At 36.6% G+C, this 19,422-nt stretch overlaps 1 pseudogene; it reads left to right on the forward strand.

Moving 5' to 3' along the window:
* Positions 1-548: 548 nt before the first annotated feature.
* On the forward strand, positions 549-2,986 carry LOC101561367 (annotated as a pseudogene).
* The last annotated feature ends 16,436 nt before the right edge of the window (positions 2,987-19,422 follow it).

Raw genomic sequence — 19,422 nt, forward strand, 5'->3', positions numbered from 1 at the left:
TGCTCTCATTTTAGAGGTGAATATCTTTCAATAAATATCTTTATTACAAAGAAGGACTTTTAAATTATAGTTACTACTGATAATTCATTGAAACTATGCTTAGGAAACAAAGGGATACTTGGGAGGAGCTTTCAGAATATTATTAAACTTAAAATAAATCATCACATAGCCTTTCTTATTGTTTTCTAGAACATCTCCTTGTCTGTCTGTCTGTCTGTCTGTCTGTCTGTCTGTCTGTCTGTCTATCATGTATTTGTGAAAGCAAACTAATAAAAAAGAAATAAGTAAAACAAAATCATCTTTTAAATGTAGATCTAATAAAACAATCTGACTAGTGCAAGACTTATTTAGAATCTCTAGCATTTATCCCTGTTCCTTTCTGTAAACTCAGTGCCAATCAACAACTAAAGTGCAAGTTCAGAAAATCCTCAGATGTATTTATTTTTGTAATAATTGAAAACCTCAGTGGGTGTGGGTTCCATGTGAGGCTGAGAGAGATCTGAGCTGTATTAGGTTTCCTTGAGCAGTTCTGCAGTAAGATTTTAAAAATGGCATCCAAAGAAGAAATAATGAGTGACCAGAGATTTAGGGATCCCAGGTTCTGGGAAATGCCAGAAAAAGATTGAAAAGTCAAGATTGACAAGAGAATTTGAGCCATGTTTTATGACAAAAAGTTCAAATTGAACTAGGATGTTGGTTAGAGAGGACAGCCCATCACTGAGGACTTGAAACACTTCTATGACTTTTCAGACTCTGATTCTGATCTATGATGAAGTTAACAAAGCACCGAATCAACAGAAAATAAAGAAGAAAAACCATCAGACAAAAAAAGAAAGAGATTCAAAAAATGTGATTAAGGGGGAAAAAAGGAAATCAAGAAAATTAATCAAAAGTATTCTGGAAATATACATGACTTAGATAATTTTAAAAGAATTGAGAAATGAAAAACTTGTGTAAATTAGAGAATATAGATTCATAAACAAGTCCTAAGAAGGCCAGAAAAGAACCTATGCAAAAAAGTACAAAAGAGGATAAAAAGCATTATTGAATATAGGAGAGTCTCTTTGCCCAAAGGAAAACTAAGGACAGACCCAAGCATCTCTAAAATTGTGAAATCTCCCAAGATCAACTGCTCTAAAACAAAAGGAGAAAAGCAATCAGCAGTTCCATTCATCACAGCAAGAGATGGCGATGGTAACATGCCTGACAAAGATGTTCTGGAGGAAGATTCAGACAGTGTTGGTGAAACAGGAAGTGATGAGGTGCCTGAAGATGAAATCACAGGTGGTGGTAGAGCTTCCACTGATGGTGGAAGTGAAGATGGAGAAGACAGTGAAGACGATGATAAAGTGACAGTGGCCCTGATCTTGTAAGAGTTAAGGGAAATATAGAAACTAGTTCTGAAGACAAAGATGACTTGAAAGATATTTTTCCGGAAGAACTTGGTTTTGAACATGCTTGGAGGGAATTAGATAAAGATGCTCCTTGAGATGATGAGATTATACAATGATTGGCAGTTTGCAACAGGGACTGGGATAGATTAAAGGCAAAAGATTTACTGGCGTTGTTCAACCACTTTAGACTAAAAGAGGAGTTACAATTTCTTTAAAGATACATCCTTTGGAGTTTGGGAAGGAGAGGATGAAGCAAGAGCAAGTTCAAGGACCAGTAGAGCTATTAAGCATTCCCACAGATGCTGCTGAAGAGGACTGAACTTCTAGAGAAATAATGAGAGATTATCAGTTAAATGGTTGAAGTACTATTGTACGGTGGTGGACTGCGATTCTCCTGAAATAGCAAGTAAATACTGTGAGGAGTGTGGTGGCCTGCAATTCGAAAATAGCCCTTCTTTCATAGGTCTAAGGTTTCTACCAGATGATATTACTTTTGATGATGAGCCTGAGGACGTAGCCTCAGAAGTGGATTGAACAGCATATAAACCCAAATATTTTACATCTGCTGCAATGGGAACATCAATGGTGGAGGTCACTTGGGATGAGGCTGATCATGAAAAAAATCATGACACTCAACAGAAAATTTAAAAAGGAAGAACTTTTGGACATGGATATTCAAGCCTACTCAGCTTCCTCTAGAAAAGATGAAGAGGTGATAGAAGAGGACCCCCAAGGTGATGATGAAGTCAGTGGAAAAGATGATGGGAAGACAAAAGAAAGTCTGAAGGATGACGAAGAACAGATTGCTAAATACAGACAGCTCCTGCAGGTTATTCAAGAGAAAAGAAAGAAAAGCAAAGAAAACAATATGGAAATGGAAATTCAGTGGATCAGGCCTTGAAGAAAGTGCAGAAGAGATGATAAAAAACAAATTGTAGGAAAGATAAACTGAGCCTTTGGAACAACTTTTAGAGAAGAAGAAAGAGAAAAAAAGACTGAAAAAGAACCAGAAGGCTCACACAGGTGAGTCCAGTGAAGATGAACCTCCCCCTGATGTTGGTTTGAATGACACCTACTTTGTGGAAGAAGTTAAAAAACAAGGTTTAAAGAAAAAGTATCAGTGAAATCTGTAAAATGATGCTATAACCTCAGAGGAAGAGATGAAACAGAGATACAAAAGGCTGAAATGGCTTTGCTTGTGATTGATGAGGAGGAAGACAGCAAGAAACACTTCAGTTACAAGAAGATTGTGGAGCACCAGAACGTGAGCAAAGAGCAGAAGAAACAGTTCATGAGACACAAGGAATTACTAGAGGATGACTTTGAGGTAAACGTTAGAGATGTGCAGTTTCAAGGGTGCATACCTCCCACTTGTTCAATTTGGATCCCTCAGATCCTAACTTCAAGAAAAAAAAGCTATTGAAAAAATCCTTGAGGAGAAAGCCATTCAAAGAGAATGAAAAGAACAAGAAAAGACTCGGGCAGTACGGTGAGACGGAAAGGCTCCCTCTGGAAGTGACACGGAAAAAGCATCCCGACAGAAGTCCGCTGACTCCACCTTGTCAATGCTGATTAAATTCATAAACAAAACAAAACAAAACAAAACCCAGAACAGTTTTTTTTTTTTTCTTCTTCTTTTTAATTTTAGGGAAGGATCTATAGGGTGTTCAGGGTCTCACTACTAGATCCGACTTGTAGTGATTCTCCTGTTTACAGCCTCCCAAGAGCTGGGATTACAGGTGCGCACCACCTCTCCCTGTCTCAAGGGCCCTCTCAGCGCGCCCTGGGGGCGGGGCCGGTGCTGCAGTCCCTGGAATTGGATCCCAGGCCCCTGAGCCTGCTTTGCAGGCGCTTTAATCCGCTGAGTTATTTGGGCCAGAACTGTTTCAAGAAGAAAACAAACAAACAAACAAAGAAAAAAAAAACAAAACAAAAAACAAAACAAAAACAAAAACAAAACAGTCAAATGACTAGATACTTCGTTTTGAATTGAGAATGTGTTTTAAAGTACACAGAGACAGAAAAAAAATGATACTGGGAATAAAGTCACCATTTCACATAAAACAAAAAAATCTTTTTCTGACCATAGCAAAATTCCCTTCTTGTATGCTTGCACATAATTGTGGATTACTACTTCAATGACCTGAATTACAAGATTTATAAAACGTATATTTTATGAAATTCAGTTCTTACAAGTAGAAAGTTACTAAAATTTAGCTTCTTACCAGACTGTTTCCGATTATGTATAAAAATACAGAGCAGTATTTACTTGTAAGTCTGTAAATGTTAGAGACAGTTTGAAAGTATGTATATGTCATGCATTCGTTTCTCTGGAATGAAGCAGATTTAGATATGTATTAAAATATTTTTTTTTAAAGTATTTAGTACAGCGTCTACGGGGTTTCACTGCACAGATCGGACTCAGTGATCTTCCAGTTTTCAGCCTCCCAACAGCTGGGATTACAGGACTGCCACCACACCCAGTCTCAATTACCATCTCAGTGCTCCCTGGGGGCGGGGCTGGCTTGGCATGCCAGGGATTGGATCTTGGTCCCTGCCTCTGCCTAAGCAGGCACTTTAATCTGCTGAGCTATGTGGCCAGCCCTAAAATAATTTATTTTTCTAACCATATAGGATGGAAGTCAGAAACTCTTTGTATTATGTTAAGTAGTTTATGCAATTAATTTATAGATAAAAATTCAAATATTCTTAAAAAAAGAAACTCTTTTTGTCCATTCCAATCTGTGACTTTGTTGCAACTTATAATGAGACAAAAGGGATTCAACTGTGTTTGAAAGACAATCAAAAGATAAGAAATGAAGGAATTGCATGCTAATGTGATGTTTAATTTTTGATTATGAAGAGTTTAACGATAGTTCCTCAGTAACACATCCAATCAAATAGGAGAACTGGAAGTGACAATCAGAGTAACATGCTCTCCCTAATTAATGGGAAAGAGATCAGAAGGTGATGATGTTAAACCATAAGTTTACATTTGGACAATGGTTGTACAGCATTTGAATGTAAAAACCAATAAAGGTATCTATAATTTTGTAATTCAACCACTATAAGACGTTAGTCAATACTAAGATAATTGAATCAATTTGCATAACCCTTCTCTGAGAATACAATATAAGTTTTGCTATCTCAGGCTAGAGGGCAATGGATGTTTCTTCAGCTTCCTTGTATTTTACAATCACCCAAGTCACTCCCAAAACACATCCGTGTTCAGGCAATGTCCAGAAGTCTTTGGTGATTTGAATATGTAGCCATTATTTACAAATACATTGAACACCAGAAACACTGTTCACAACAAACCTATACACTCCAGCACTAGAAGTTCACCTAGCCTAATAGGATTTTCTTTAAGCTTCACTGAAAGAGTTTTGAACCTCAGCCAAGATGACTTATTTGTGGATTGCTTTTTAATTGGAAAGTACTTCCATGTACAGTCTGATTTGAAAAATATGGCAGAAGGAAGTAAGTAGACGGTTTGATGATAAATAATACTTATGAGATATCTCTCTGTCTCTCTCACACACACCAACACACACACACATACACACACACACACACATACATACATATAATGTATGTCACCAAATAATTCTTATATCTCTACATTTAAGTTACAGAGTGCCAGGAAATGTGACTGATAGAAGAATGACCATCATCCAAAAATTAATACATTGAGCTCTGAGATATCAAAATGGAACAGTTTCACATATTCCATATATTTTGATTATGTAAAAGGAAGAATTGCTGTGTCATATTAGAGAGACTCATAACTCTGCTGCTGCCCTCATTTAGAAGTTCTGCATGATTAAAGATCTGTCAAGCTGACAGTGGCTAACTTCATTATGTTGAAAATGATTTACCCAAATTTATATGATGGTTTCAAATTATAGTTGGCAAAACTTACCATTCACTGTGTGCTATTTAAAGGGAGATAGAACATTTGTGGTCCAAAGCCTGTTGTTTACAGGCAGTGAAATTCAAATGCCCAATTTTGAAGAGCAAAGAAGCAGTTTTATTCTTTTGTGAGTAACAGCCCTGCTGACACTGCCCTAAGGAATCAGGCAAGAGCCATGAATAGCCGAACCTGCCAAAAAGACCAAGCTTCTTTAATGGTTCCACTCTAGCAGCTAGATACACCTTTTTCTTTAAATTTGCAAATTTCCAGCACTGGCTATTTTTAGATCCTTAACATCATTCCAACACTGTCTCTCTCTGTCTCTGTCTCTCTGAACTTTCTCTATAATACCTTTATTTTCATAAGTGCTTCTCTACTGCTTAATTTTCCAATATCTGTGACAAATTACTTATTCCACTATGCTTAGTTTTATTTATTAAGCCTGGCGGTACACAATAAGTCAGTAAACACTGTGAATGAAATACTCAACTAACCACAATGAAGCTAGATGTATGTGATATAGAAAGTTTTGGTTAAACAGGATATTGAAATAAACTTGAAAAATGTTTTGAAATGGAGAAGGCATGTCATTACCCTTAATATAAATATGCCACTCAAACTTGAAAATATTTTTCAGTAAAACTTTACAATTTATTATGTAATAAGTCATAAGAACACACTTCTGAAAGGTTCAGCTTAATATCTTGTCACATAGGATTTAATTTGAATATTTACATAGTTTTTCTAAAAATATTCTTGCTAAACTTTTATTAAATGTAAAAAAAATTCCTAACTTTTTTTTTTAAATCTAAGTCTAACGTGGCTGAATAGAGGCAGAACCACATTGGAAATACTAATAAAAATAAACTAAAACAAAGCTGTCCGGAAGCAGCACACGTCTTGAATTCAAAATCAATCTGAAATAAGAGATGTGGAGGTCAAACAAAATGTAGGCATGTGACTTTGTGCAATAGCATTGGAAATACTAATAAAAATAAACTAAAACAAAGCTGTCCGGAAGCAGCACACGTCTTGAATTCAAAATCAATCTGAAATAAGAGATGGGGAGGTCAAACAAAATGTAGGCATGTGACTTTGTGCAATAGCCCATTGGACTTCCTGGTGGCCTCTCTCCTGTACATGGAGCAGGGCCACCACTAGGGAAGCTTCTGAAGACTTATGGACTGATATATTATGGTAACTCAAGGTAACTGACTAGGAAGCTCTTCCCTATCTGATGGGGGGCCTCAGGTCTCTCTCTGTCTCTCTGTCTCTTGACAATGATGTTAAGGACCACAGCAACACCAATGTGAGTAATGAATGAAACTCCACAACCCCTCCTGCCTCATCACTGACTGGTGTAAGAGAGGGATGAAGACTCCATAGGTAGGATTCAACTAACCTTAGACTGGGAAGTCATTAGTTTCCTACCCTGTGATCAGTGCCACAGACAGCCTTGTGTCTGAATGGACAAAGTTTGAGGGGTCAGCACTCACCCCTCCCTACAACCAGTGATGCAAGACATCGGGTGTGAAGGCATAAGGGATGGGCAGCCAACACTCACCAGGCCCCACCACTCTGTGGCTAGCTTGTGAGAAGAGTCATCAGTGTGGAATGCAGAGGCTGTGCAAGGCCCGGGGTGGGCCAGCTACTTACGGGAGCAACCTCAGACTCTGTCTGAGGGTGCCACAGAAACTGGGAAGGTAATACTGAGAAAATCAAGGCAAATAGATATGGGCAGACTGCCTAGAAAGTGGCTGGCTGAAGGCTAGGCCCAAAGCCCTCATCTAGAGGCTCAGATCAGCCCCACACCCACCATTAGTCCTACCACAGTCCTGGAAGGATTACACAACACAGATCTGAGCTTTGATGTGGGCCCCACCACAGAACAGTAGATACCAAAGGATTTTTTTTCTCTTTTTCTTTTTGTTGGTTTGTGTGTTTTCCTTTTCCTTTTTTTTTTTTTTTGGGAGGGTGCGTTTGGAGGAGGAGAAGTGGGGAGGGACAAAGCGTTTTTTGTTTTGACCTTCATTGTTTGTTTTGTTTTGTCCATCATGCTTCTCTCCTACCTCAACTGACTTCTAGATACTTTTATATTCACCTGTGAAGGAAGTAAAGACCACAGTTCCAACAGCACCAATAGAAAGAAGAAGCCACCAGAAAAGACAAGCAATTAAACAGAGGAGAAAGACAGAGAACCAACAGCAGAAAAATAATACAAGGACAAACCAATACATATCAGGTATAACCATCAAAGTAAGTGGTCTCTATTCACCAAATCAAAGAAGCAGACTGGAAGACTGAATCAAGAGACAAGATCCAACAATTTACTGCATTGAGGAAACACAGTTAACTAAAAGAAAAAAGCTTAAATAGGAAGAGAGGCATATGGAAGGAGAGGGGAATGAAAAAGTTGAGAATTGGGTTATATCATTTATGGATATATGTTCCAAATGGTGAATGTGATCATTCTATAAAGCTAAACTAAACCAATAAAATTAATCAATGATAAAAACAAATAAATGTGTTATTTAGAAAATACATGCATGATATATAGAATATTTTAATCTTTAAACTTCACCATTAAGAACTGCAGAAACATTAAGTCTATCTTTTGTTTTTAACAGTTTGGTATTTTTATAATTGTAGCCTAATAGTTTTTGCTAAATTGGGCAGCACAGTGAATTTTCATTCTTTTGCTTTTATAAAATTGTTTTATGCGTGGGTCTGGTGGTGGTTTTTCGCTTTTGTGATTGAGGCATGGGCTAGCTACTCAGTGACATGGAGGAAAGAAGGTCCTCCAAGATGATGAAAATCAGAAAAGAACACACAACATTGCATTTATGATCAAAGATTCTATAACCAACAAGATACAGTGTCTTTTGTCAAGGACTTATTTATAAGGGAAAGTGCTTTAGCTTTGCTGTCCCTCGACACAAATCCAACACTCACAGCTAAAAAGAGGAGAGGGTTATCTGGCTGACTGTGCCAGAAGATCCAAGGCATGGTTCATCGGCTCCCTGGTAGAACATCACAGAAGAGACATCCAGTGGAGCAAACCTCTTAGTGTGTGTTACCCAGAAAGCACAGCATGGGAACAGCAGTGCTGTAGAAGAGGAGCAAGTGGCTAGATACACTAGCAGGGACTCTCACAGATACACCCAGAACAGAGACCCTCCAAACTCCTAGGTGGCTCTAAAACCTATTTGGTTAGTGAAGTTAAGCTCAACTGCATACGTTGTAGGGTAATAATAATAATAATAATAATAATAATAATAATAATAATCTTCTCTTATGGAGGGTTAACAACTTAAATTTGCAAACCAAAAATTAGAGAAGCAGAAGGGCTGTAAGGACAGCCAACATTTTTTTAAATTTATTTTTTTAATGAGAAATAAATATGAATGAGACAGTTTCACAGCTGATTAACAGGACAGTTTTGATAGTCAATACACTGTATATTGTTATCTTCTTAGTGGTTATCCATGGTACAAGAAGCAGACAGGATATTCTGATCAAATACTGTTAGTACACCTCTTTCTTCTCATTGAGTTAAGCAAAAGTAGCTGTAAATTTATCCTATTTTGTATATATAAATACAAAATGAACTTTCCCTTGTATCTTTTTTTTTAAAAAAATTATTTATTTATTTATTTATTTATTTATTTATTTTTGTCCTGTCAGAGGTGAATATTCTATTGAATCTAAATACTATAAGTGTTTGAATTCAACTAAAGAATCTAAATACTATAAGTGTTTGAATTCAACTAAACAATCTAACACTGTCTAGCAGTCTATAATATTAGGTTATCCTCAGAAGTTATTGACTTGAGCCTTTTACAGCTCATTGTATTAATATGGATTTACTTTATATACCTCATTTTTATACTTTTCTACTGGATGGTTAAGACCAAGATACAGCAAAACCTAGATACCCAGAAATGTAACTTTTGTATCTGATAAGGTCAGCCAAATCTCTCAGGATTTATCCTGGAGCCCTATACCACATTTTGTACATCTTTTGTCAGTGTCTGACATAAGGATGAGTCACAGCCATTGCTTGACCATTTTGCTCTCTGTGAAAGCTTGAGAAAATGTTTTTTCTCTCCATGACAGCCAACATTTTGGCCCTAGCCTTTCAAGATCAATGAGGATTCAGGATATAGAGAACCTGTACTGTAACATCATGTAACTCAGTTGTGTCACAAATTTTCTGATCAAGGAGATTATGGGGCCAACGAGGAAAGTGATTGACGATGTAGAGTGTTCCTAAAGAGAGTCACCTGGAAAGAAAATATTCTTTCAGGCTTCCACAGAGAGCAAATTGGTCAAGCAATGACTGTGACTCATCCACATGGCTGACACTGGCAAAGGATCTACAAACTGCGGTACAAGGTTTAAAGATAAATCCTGAGAGGATTTGACTGCCCTTGTCAAATACAAAAGTTACATTTTTTGTTATACAAGTCTTCCTGTATCTTGGTCTTAACCATCCAGCAGAAACGTATAAAGACGAAGTATAGAAAGTAAAGATATATTAATATGCTGAGCTGTAAAATGCTCAAGTCAACAACTTCTGACATTGCAAGTCCTACGGATAACCCACTACTATTATGAACTACTGGACTATATTGGAATATTTTGCTGAATTCATTCTCCTACAATATTTAAATGAAAATGGAATATCCATCTCTGATAAAACTAAACAAAAAAGGGGATACTAAAGAAGGACCATTTTGTATCTATATATTCAAAATGGTTTTCATGATAGTAAAGAATTACTAAGAATAAAACATAAGATAAATACTTGAATGACAAATAAATGACCAGCACTTCTAACAGTTTAGCGACAGGAGATTGCACAAAGTTCTAGTGTTGTGGACATGGATAATGTCCATAACACTTATTGGTGGCCAGGTATCACTTGTAGGACTGAACTGCTGCTATGTCCTTGATATCCATCCTGTAGACCCAGACAGAATCATGACCAATAGGGTGCAGGAGAAGTCCATTTGTAGAGTATGCTGATGGAAATATCTTGCTGCTGTATACAAAAGAATAACTGAAAGACTGCTTTTGTATACCTCTTATTCTCCTGTGTTTAATTGTTTTCCCTATTTGGTGGGTTCTTTCCATTCTCATTCATGGAGTTGTGGTCATTTTGCTCCCTCTCTAGAACATCTTTTAGTAGTCTGTGTAGGCTTGGCCTTCTCATCATGAAATTCTTAAGTTGTTCTTTGTCACGTAAGTATTTCACTTCTCCATTATACTTGAAAGAGAGTTTTGCAGGGTATATCATTCTGGGTTGGAATTTGTTTTCTTGAAAGACTTGAAGTACTTTGCTCCATGCTCTTCTTGCCTTGATGGTTTGTGAAGAGAAATCTGCCATTATCTTGATGGATTTTCCCTTAAATGTAATCTGTTTCTTTTCTTTAGCGGCTTTTAGTGTACTGTTCCTGTGCTGAGTTTCTGGGATCTTGATTATTATATGTCTGGGTGTGGTTTTAATTGGGTTGATGTTATTTGGAGTTCTGTATGCTTAGGTTATCTGAATGTCAAATAGTTTCCCCATATTTGGGAAGTTTTCTGCTATTACTTCTGTCCATATTCTTTTTATATCATCTATATTGACTCCTTCCTTCTCCTTGATGCCTGTTAGTCTCATATTGTTCATCTTTGCATCACCCTGCAGGTATTGAATTATTTTTTTCCCTGCACCCTAGTTGTTTTTAGGAGATCTTTTCTTACTTTTCCCACTACCTGCAATGGTGTTTTTCAGGTCAGAAAGTCTATTCTCACTTTCATTCAAATGGTTTTGCCAGCTTGTGATTGAGGTCTTAAATTCCTGTATATCACTTTGCTTCTGCTTCATATATTCTATTTCTTTCCTATATTGCTTATTCAAGGATTCCATTATTTTATATTCTGCTCTATTTTTTTTATCAGTGTCTTCTTTAGAAGCTTTTAGTACTTCTTTCAGTGTAGTTATCATTTCTTTTTTTACTTCAGAAATTATTTCTGATCTGATTTCCTCTATACCTTTCTGTAGTTGTTTCTTTACTTCAGACACTATTATTTAAGAGACTTCAGGTCTATGATTTCCAATTTCTTCTCTGCTCGTGTCTTCTGCATTCTGGGTGGGCTCATGGCCTGAGACTTCATTTTGTTTCTTCTATTTGTCATTTCTACAGCACTGTCTTCTGACCTTTGGTGTAGAGCTTAAATAGAGTTATTACCTTAGCACCAGGTCCGGATCTACCAAGTTCAAACTCGTCCAAGTGGGTGTGGCTTGGATCCGGTTGCTGCACTCCACTTCTTCCTGTTGTAGTCCTTGGACTTGAACCCTGTGTGCCACTCTGGCAAGATGTTCTGCTCCTGAATCAGCTGGGTGGGTCTTTCCTCTAGTCTGTTTATAGGGAGTTCTGCTGCAGGTTCCATGCTGGGTCTGGGCTCTGGGTCGCATGAAGATCCGGCGGGCCCCAGATCCTCATGAGACTTCACTCATATGCTGGTATGCTGGGCCTGCACTCAGGGTTGAATCTATCATTCATATATATATCTTCAGATCATATAAATCTTTCCCCTTTTACTATCACATTTTTTTTTTGGTCTCTACTGATATAGTGTATTGCATTTATGGATTGCATATATTGAACCATCTTTGCATCCCTTGGGATGAAACCTTCCTGATCATAGTGCAGTATCCTCCTGATCATTTGCTGTATTCTATTGAGAAATTTTGCATCTATATTCATGAGATTGTCTTGTAATTGTCTTTTTTGGTTGACTCTTTATCCAGTTTTGGTATCAGTGTAATTCTTGCCTCCAGGAATGATTGTGGGAGTATTGTGTCCTTTTTAATTTCATTAAAGAGTTTGAGAAATATTGGGATCAAATCTTCTCTAGAGTTCTTGTAAATTTCAGCTGTGAATCCATCAGGACCTGGGCTTTTCTTTGTTGGTAAGTTTTTTATTACATTTTCCATTTCATTGGCTGATATTGGGTTTTTCAGAGTTTTGTATTTTCTTGATTCAGTTTTGGTAATTTGTACCTATTTAAGAAGCTATCTATTTCTTCTGTTGTTTTAATTCTGTGTGAGTAAGGATTTTCATGTCAGTTATTGATAATCGTCTGTATTTCCATGGGATATGTAGTAATTTCTCCTTTTTCTTTCCTTATTACTTGAATTTGAGTTTTTCCTTCCACTTCTAGATGTGGTTGGGTAGAGGTTTATCAGTTTTATTTAATCTTTCAAAACAACAGCTCTTTGAATGATTAATTCTTTGTATTGCTTTTCTTGTCTTGGCTGCATTAATTTCTGCTCTAATATTTATAATTCCCTGATTTCTTTGGGCTTTGGACTTGGTATAATTTTTTTCTAGAAGCTTAAAGTGCAGCATTAAGATATTTATTTGTTCTTGTTCTGTTTTCTTAATGTGTTCTCTTACCACTACAAATTTCCCTCTGAGAACTACTTTCTTTGCATCCCACAATTCTAGTAAGTTGAATTTGAATTTTCATTGATTTGTAGGTATTGTTTAATTTTTTATTTAATTTCTCCTGTAACCCATAGGTTGCTGATGAGGTTATTATTTAATTTCCATATGTTTATGGACTTTTTGCAGTTTCTTGTCATTAATTTCCAACTTCATTGCACTGCGGTCAGATAACATGCATGGGATAGTTTTTGTTTTCTTGCATTTACTTAAACGTGACTTACGGTCTAGTACTAGTATGTGGTCTATTTTAGAAAATGTCCCATGTGGAGCTGCAAAGAATGTGTATTCAGATATTGTTAGGTGCAACACTGTATAAATGTCTACTATGTCCTTATGTTCAAAGTTGTTTTTTTTTAAGAACCGGGGATCAAACTCAGGCCCTTGTGCTTGCCAGGGAAATGCTTATTCTACTGAGCCATCTCCCCATCCCCTATGTTCAAAGTTTTGATTCAGTTCTGCTAATTCTTTGCTAATTTTTTGCCTTCTTGAACTATCTTTTGGAGAAAGGGGAGTGTTAAGGTATCCTTTATGATTGCTAGTGGTTATTACATTTTTAATGTCATTTAAAATTAGTTTTATATAGTTGCGTTCTACCATATTTGGTGCATACATATTTGTGACTGCTATCTCTTCCTCTTCAAATTTTCCCCTAACAAGTATATAGTGACCTTCTTTACTTCATTTGATCATTCTTAGTTTGAAGTTCAGATTGTCTGCCAACAGAATAGTTGCCCTTGCTTTTTTTGAGTTTCTGGAGCATTAATATTTTTTCCATCGTTCTACTGTTAGCCTATGAATTTCTTTTTGGTTTAAATATGTTTCTTGTGTACAACGTATTGTTGGATTTTATGTCTTGTTCTGTCCTACCACTCTGTTTCTTTTATTTGGTGAATTGAGTCCATTTACATTGATAGTTATAATTGCTGCTTGTTATGTTATTTTCCTACTGTTGGTTCCCTACTTCTGTGTTTAATTGTTTGCTGTGCTTGGAGGGTCCTTTCTATTGTCTTTCTTGGAGTTGTCATTTCAATCCCCTTCAAGAATGTTTTTTAATACTCTGTTTAGATTTGGTTTGATCTCCATGAAATTCTTTAGTTGTTCTTCATCACGGAAGTACTTTATTTATCCATTAAGCTTGGAAGAGAATTTAGCAGGGTATATCGGTCTGGGTTGGAATTTGTTTTCATGTAGGAGTTGTAATACTTGGCTCCATACTATTCTTAACTTAATGGTTTGTGCTGAGAAATCTGCTGTTATTCTGATGGATTTTCCTTTAAATATAATGTGTTTCTTTTCTCTAGTCACTTTTAGCATGTTGTTCTTGTACTGAACTTCTGGGATCTTGATTATTTTATGTCTGGGTATAGATTTAATTGGGTTGATATTATTTAACGTTCCTTGGTTATCTGAATGTCAGGTTGTTTTCTCATATTTGGGAAGTTTTCTGCTATAACTTCGCCCATATTCTTTTTATATCATTTGTGTTTCCTCCTTCTTTCTTTCAATGCCTATTAGTCTTATGCTGTTCATCTTTGTATGGTCTTGTAGCTGTTAAGTTATCCTGGATCCTTGTTTTTTAAGAGATCTTTGTTTATCTGCTCACTAGCTGCAGCAGTGTCTTTAAAGTCTGAAAGTCTATCCTCACTTTTGTTCAAATGGTTTTGCCATTTGATGGAGTTTTAAATTTCTTGTATATCTGTTTGAATTTGCTTTGTGCATTGTATTTCTTTTTTTTCATTTTTTTATTTTTTAAATGCATTTGGCACAGGGTCTCATGATGCACCTTGGACTTATAGTGATTCTCCAGTGTTTAGCCTCCCCAGCTCTGGGGTTACAGGTGTGCACCACCACACCCCTTGTCAATGACCAGCTAGGGATCAAGAACAAGTCCCTGCATTTGCTTAAGAAAGTACTTAGCCCAGTGAACTCTCTTGCCAGCCCTCTATTTCTTTTCTATATTGATCATTCAAAGTTTCCATTAGTTTTGTATTCTCTATTATTTTTTTAATCTGCGTTTTCTTTAGAAATGCTCAATAATTCCTCCATTATGGTTATTATTTCTCTTTTTTCTTTCCTTGGGATATTATTTCTGATCTGGTTTCCTCTATACCCTTCTGCAGTTGTTTCTTTACTTAAGTTGCTATTGTTTCAGGGATTTTAAGTGTGTGACTTCCAATTTCTTCTATGCTGGTGTGTGCTGAATTTGTTCTGGGTGGGCTCTGGACCTGATATTGCAATTTGCTCTTTTGTTTTATCATTTTCTATTTTGTTTATTTATTCATTTATTTTTCTCTATTTCAGGGAACGTCTATAGGATGTTCAGGATCTCACTACTAGATTAGACTTAGAGTGATTCTCCTGTTTACAGCCTCATGAGTGCTGGGATTTCAGGTTCACACCACCTCACCCAGTCTCAATCGCTGTCTCAGTGTGACCCTGGGGCAGGGCTGGCATGGCAGGCCAAGGGATCGAACCCCCTGCCCCTGTGCCTGCTTGCAGGTGCTTTAATCCGCTGAGCTATTTTGCTGGCCCTGGTCATTTTCTATTTCAGAAAGAACTGTTTTGATTTTTGTGATACTTGTTTCTGTGAAAATTTGATTGCAGGTAGCTGTATCACTGCTATCAGAATCTCTAAAGAATCTGCTCTTTAGCCATCTCTCCTATTTCAGAGATTCTTGTTTTGTGCTTCTCTACTGATGTGAGTGGGATATTGGCTTCCACTTGGCACTGTCCTCTGTCATTTGGTATAGGACTTCAGCGAGATTATTGCCCAAGTGACTTCCAGTACTATTACTTAAGGGAGAAGATCATCGTAAGGCAGATATGGTATCCTTGTTACAACAGCTCATTTGGCAATACTAATAACAGCAAGTGAACTTTAGAAACAGACAAACCATGCTAACTAATGGTTTTCTACTTTAGACCACAGGAGCAAACACTATGTCTATATAATAAAGCTGATCCTAAATTGGGAACGTGTATGTAAACTTGTTTCCTTGAGATCTCTCTGGGCTCCTCCTTCCCATGTACCTGAAGCCTTCCAGGCAGACTAGTACACCTAAGTTACCCTCTGCCACCTCCTGTTTTGAGGATCCTCCCGGTAGGCCTGGGCCTCAGTCTTGACCCTGCTGGGCCTCGCAGTATACCTCAGCTCACTGTCCAGTCGCTGGCCTCACCCCCTCCTCCTGTGTCTGCACTGCTGTACTTACCTGTGCTGATTCTGGCTGCCTCTACTGCTCCATGCCAGCACATCACATATAATTCTTAATTGAATTCCAAATTGAAAACAATCACAAAATCTGCACTGCTTAGGTAGCCCAGCAGTATTTTTTTAGTCTATATGAAACCACTCTTGCAGTGAAATTAATTTTACTATTTTTTCATTTTGTGTGTTTGGTACAGGGTTTCATTACCCTGCTCAGACTCCTAGTGATCCTTCTATTTTCAGCCTTCCCAGTGCTGTGCTGAGATTAGAGGCATGCACCACCACACTCAAACTCATTTGCCAGCTCAGTGCACCCTGGGTTAAGTTGGTGTGGCATGAGGAACCAGTGACTGAACCTTGGTTTCCTGAACTTGCCAAAGCAGGCACTTAGTTCACTGAGCTATCTTGCCGGCTCTTGAATATTAATTTTTATGCAAATATTCTCTCATGCCTGAGGAGATAGCTTGGTGGTCTAAGTGCCTGCCTGGGAAGCATAAGGACGTGGGTTCAATTCCCAGCACAGCATGCAGTGCTGGCCCTGGAATCCAGTGTGTGCAGTGCTAGCCACCAAAACCAGGCATGGTGGCACACATCTGTAATCCCAGTGCTGGGGAGGCTGAGACAGAAAGTCCAAGCTGTGTACCAAACAAACAAACAAATAAATAAAATTTAAAAATATTTAAATAAAAAAATCCTCAATTCTCACCTAAAGAAATAAAAGAGAACATCCAAATCTTACAAGAGTTGCTTACTTTTAAGGATCATTTTCTTTTTAAACTGTTTCACCCTGTTCGTCAAGATTAATTATTCTACCATGGGAAGCTGTCCATGTCTCCTTCTACCTGTTTATACTAATTATGTACTAAAAGTTTTGTTAAACATCAGGAAGCTAGTAATTAAATGATAGTATAATAGCAGTGAATTATATTAGAAAAAAGCAACTGAGACACTTCAAATCACCAACTGTGAATAAGATTTTAATTGTTACTGTTTGTTGAATTGCAGAATACTGTGTTTAATGGAAATCGAATCCCCCATATCAAAGCATAAATGCATGGAGTGGCTTTTTCAGTCATCTTGGTTTAACATTCAGTTCTGCTTTCGGGTTTAACCAAACACAGAAAAAAATATATTGCATGCCAAGTTATCACATACATTGTCCCTGAATATTCTCCACACAGGTGAAAAGCACAAATTATAATATTCTTGTACTGAAGTGTCATCTAATAAGACAGTTGTGTTCCGAGTAAATTTCATAAAAGTTATCAGAATAGTATTCTAAAATAAAATTTGAAGCCAGAAAAGTCAGTGGAATGATAGCCTTTGTTGTTAAATTTCAATGATCACATTTACGACAAAGGACCAAAGGCAGCTGGGTTTTGTGCAATAGCTCCAGTTCCTAACCCATGCTTCCCAGTATGTCAATAAGCGATATTTTCTCAACATACAATACATTTTATTTGTAATACCAGCTTTTACTTAATACCATCTTACTATTTTTCTGGCATATTTTATCCATCATTTCATTTTCAGCCTATCTGTAGCACACAATGAAACAATTATTTTATCAATCTCTACATTTTATGAATTAGAGTTTAATTGACATCTAAAGCTATTACTAAGTGTTTTGCTATTTTTTCCATACACACATATATTTGCCTCTCAGTTCTATATATGTATAATTCATTCAATTATAATTCATTCAATTTTGTGTAAGCTGAAGTTTTGTAGTCCATCATTTTGATTACATTCTAATTAGCTTCCTATAACTCTTTAGTTGTTTAATTTTTCACCATATATGATAAGTTCTCTCAGCATGTTTAAATTATAATGTTCATTGGCTTAGGTATATTAATTTTTTTGACATTTTCAGTTTTCTTGATGAAGTTTATCAGGACCCATCACAATTTAAGAGCATTTGTATTATCATATTATAGAGTTAGTTTATACTAGTTGAAATTTGTTGGAATTCTCCAATGCTTAAATTCATATCTTTTACCATATTTGGAGTGGTTTTGACCATTATTCATTGGAAGAGTCATTTTACCTTTTTCTCCTCACACTGTTGGGATTTTTCATTTATGTGCATTTTATAAATGTGATGGTGCTTCATAGGTCTCTTAAGTTCCATTTGCTTTATTTTTCTTTCCTTTGGGTTTACAGACTGGATAATATTACTTGTTTTTAAATTAGCTTATTTCTTGTCTACTTAAATCTGATACTACACTACTTTAGTCAAATATTTATCACAATTATTGTACTTTCAGGTTCTGAAATTTCTTTGCAACTACTTTTGGTGACTTTTATCTCAATGTCTTCACTTTTGCTGGCGATACCATTATCCTGGTTATTTTTAAATTTTCTTTGCATCCAGGGATTTCCTTTTGTAAACTACATTGAGGACAGTTAATGTTTTGACTAATATTTTCGTTGACTTTGATTCTCCGAAATAGTTTTGTTATTTATTTTCCATTGGATTTACTTATTTAATCACTTTATATTTATTTGTTGAAGCTTTTTACATTCAGTTTTTGGTGCACACTGCATGCTTTATTGTACTAGGCACTGCAAGTTTTTGGTTTCTTTGGTGCTCTGCCAATGGCCTGACCTTTGGAATTCTACAATATGATTTTTGAGAATAAACTTCTTGGGTCGGAAGTTGTACTTTGGTGGGTAAAGTGCTCGTTTTCTCTGGCATGCGTGAGGCCCTGCTTCAATATCCCAGGGAAACAAAAGAATGAGAATGAAGTTCTTCCTACTTTTCATGATTAGCTATTGCTGTTCATGGCAAGTTGGAATGCTCTCTGCATTTCCAGTGACATCTTAAATACAGATTTTGTAAACACTGTACTTCTTGTGTGTTCTGACTGAAATTCATACCCCATTATTTTACGAATTTGCTAGTAGTGTCATCATAGAACTTTCTGTAAATATGTAGGAAAACTAACAACATAATAAAGAAGAAAGAAAGGAAGAAGAGAAAGAGAAAAATTATTCAGCCTTTGTGTTGTGGCCCTCCTTGTAGTTCAGCTGGGAGCTTTCTCCTCTTCCTTCTCATCTAAGGCTTGCTAGCGCAGAATGTAAGCTATCACCATGCCCTGAGCATACATGTGTTACTGTAGATGTCGCAGCATATTGGGAAAGCTTTAAACATCCTTATTCCTCAAAACTCACACTCTTTGATTTTCCTTCAGGATTTCAGCATACCAATTGCTTGATAAAACTTACTTTTGGCTGTGTGCTGGCAATCCTCCTTTGTCTCTTAATGTTTCTATCAATTTATTGCCTATTAGCATTTCCATTTAGGCTAAAAGCAGGTAACTTGGTTTTAATGTTTTGTGAACTTTCAAGTTTAAACAAACAAAGAGACAAGCAAACAAGAATATTTCTTGTGAATAAGCTCTGTTCAAG

Source organism: Octodon degus, unplaced genomic scaffold (genome assembly GCF_000260255.1).
Source record: "Octodon degus isolate 3935 unplaced genomic scaffold, OctDeg1.0 scaffold00209, whole genome shotgun sequence".
NCBI lineage: Eukaryota > Metazoa > Chordata > Mammalia > Rodentia > Octodontidae > Octodon > Octodon degus.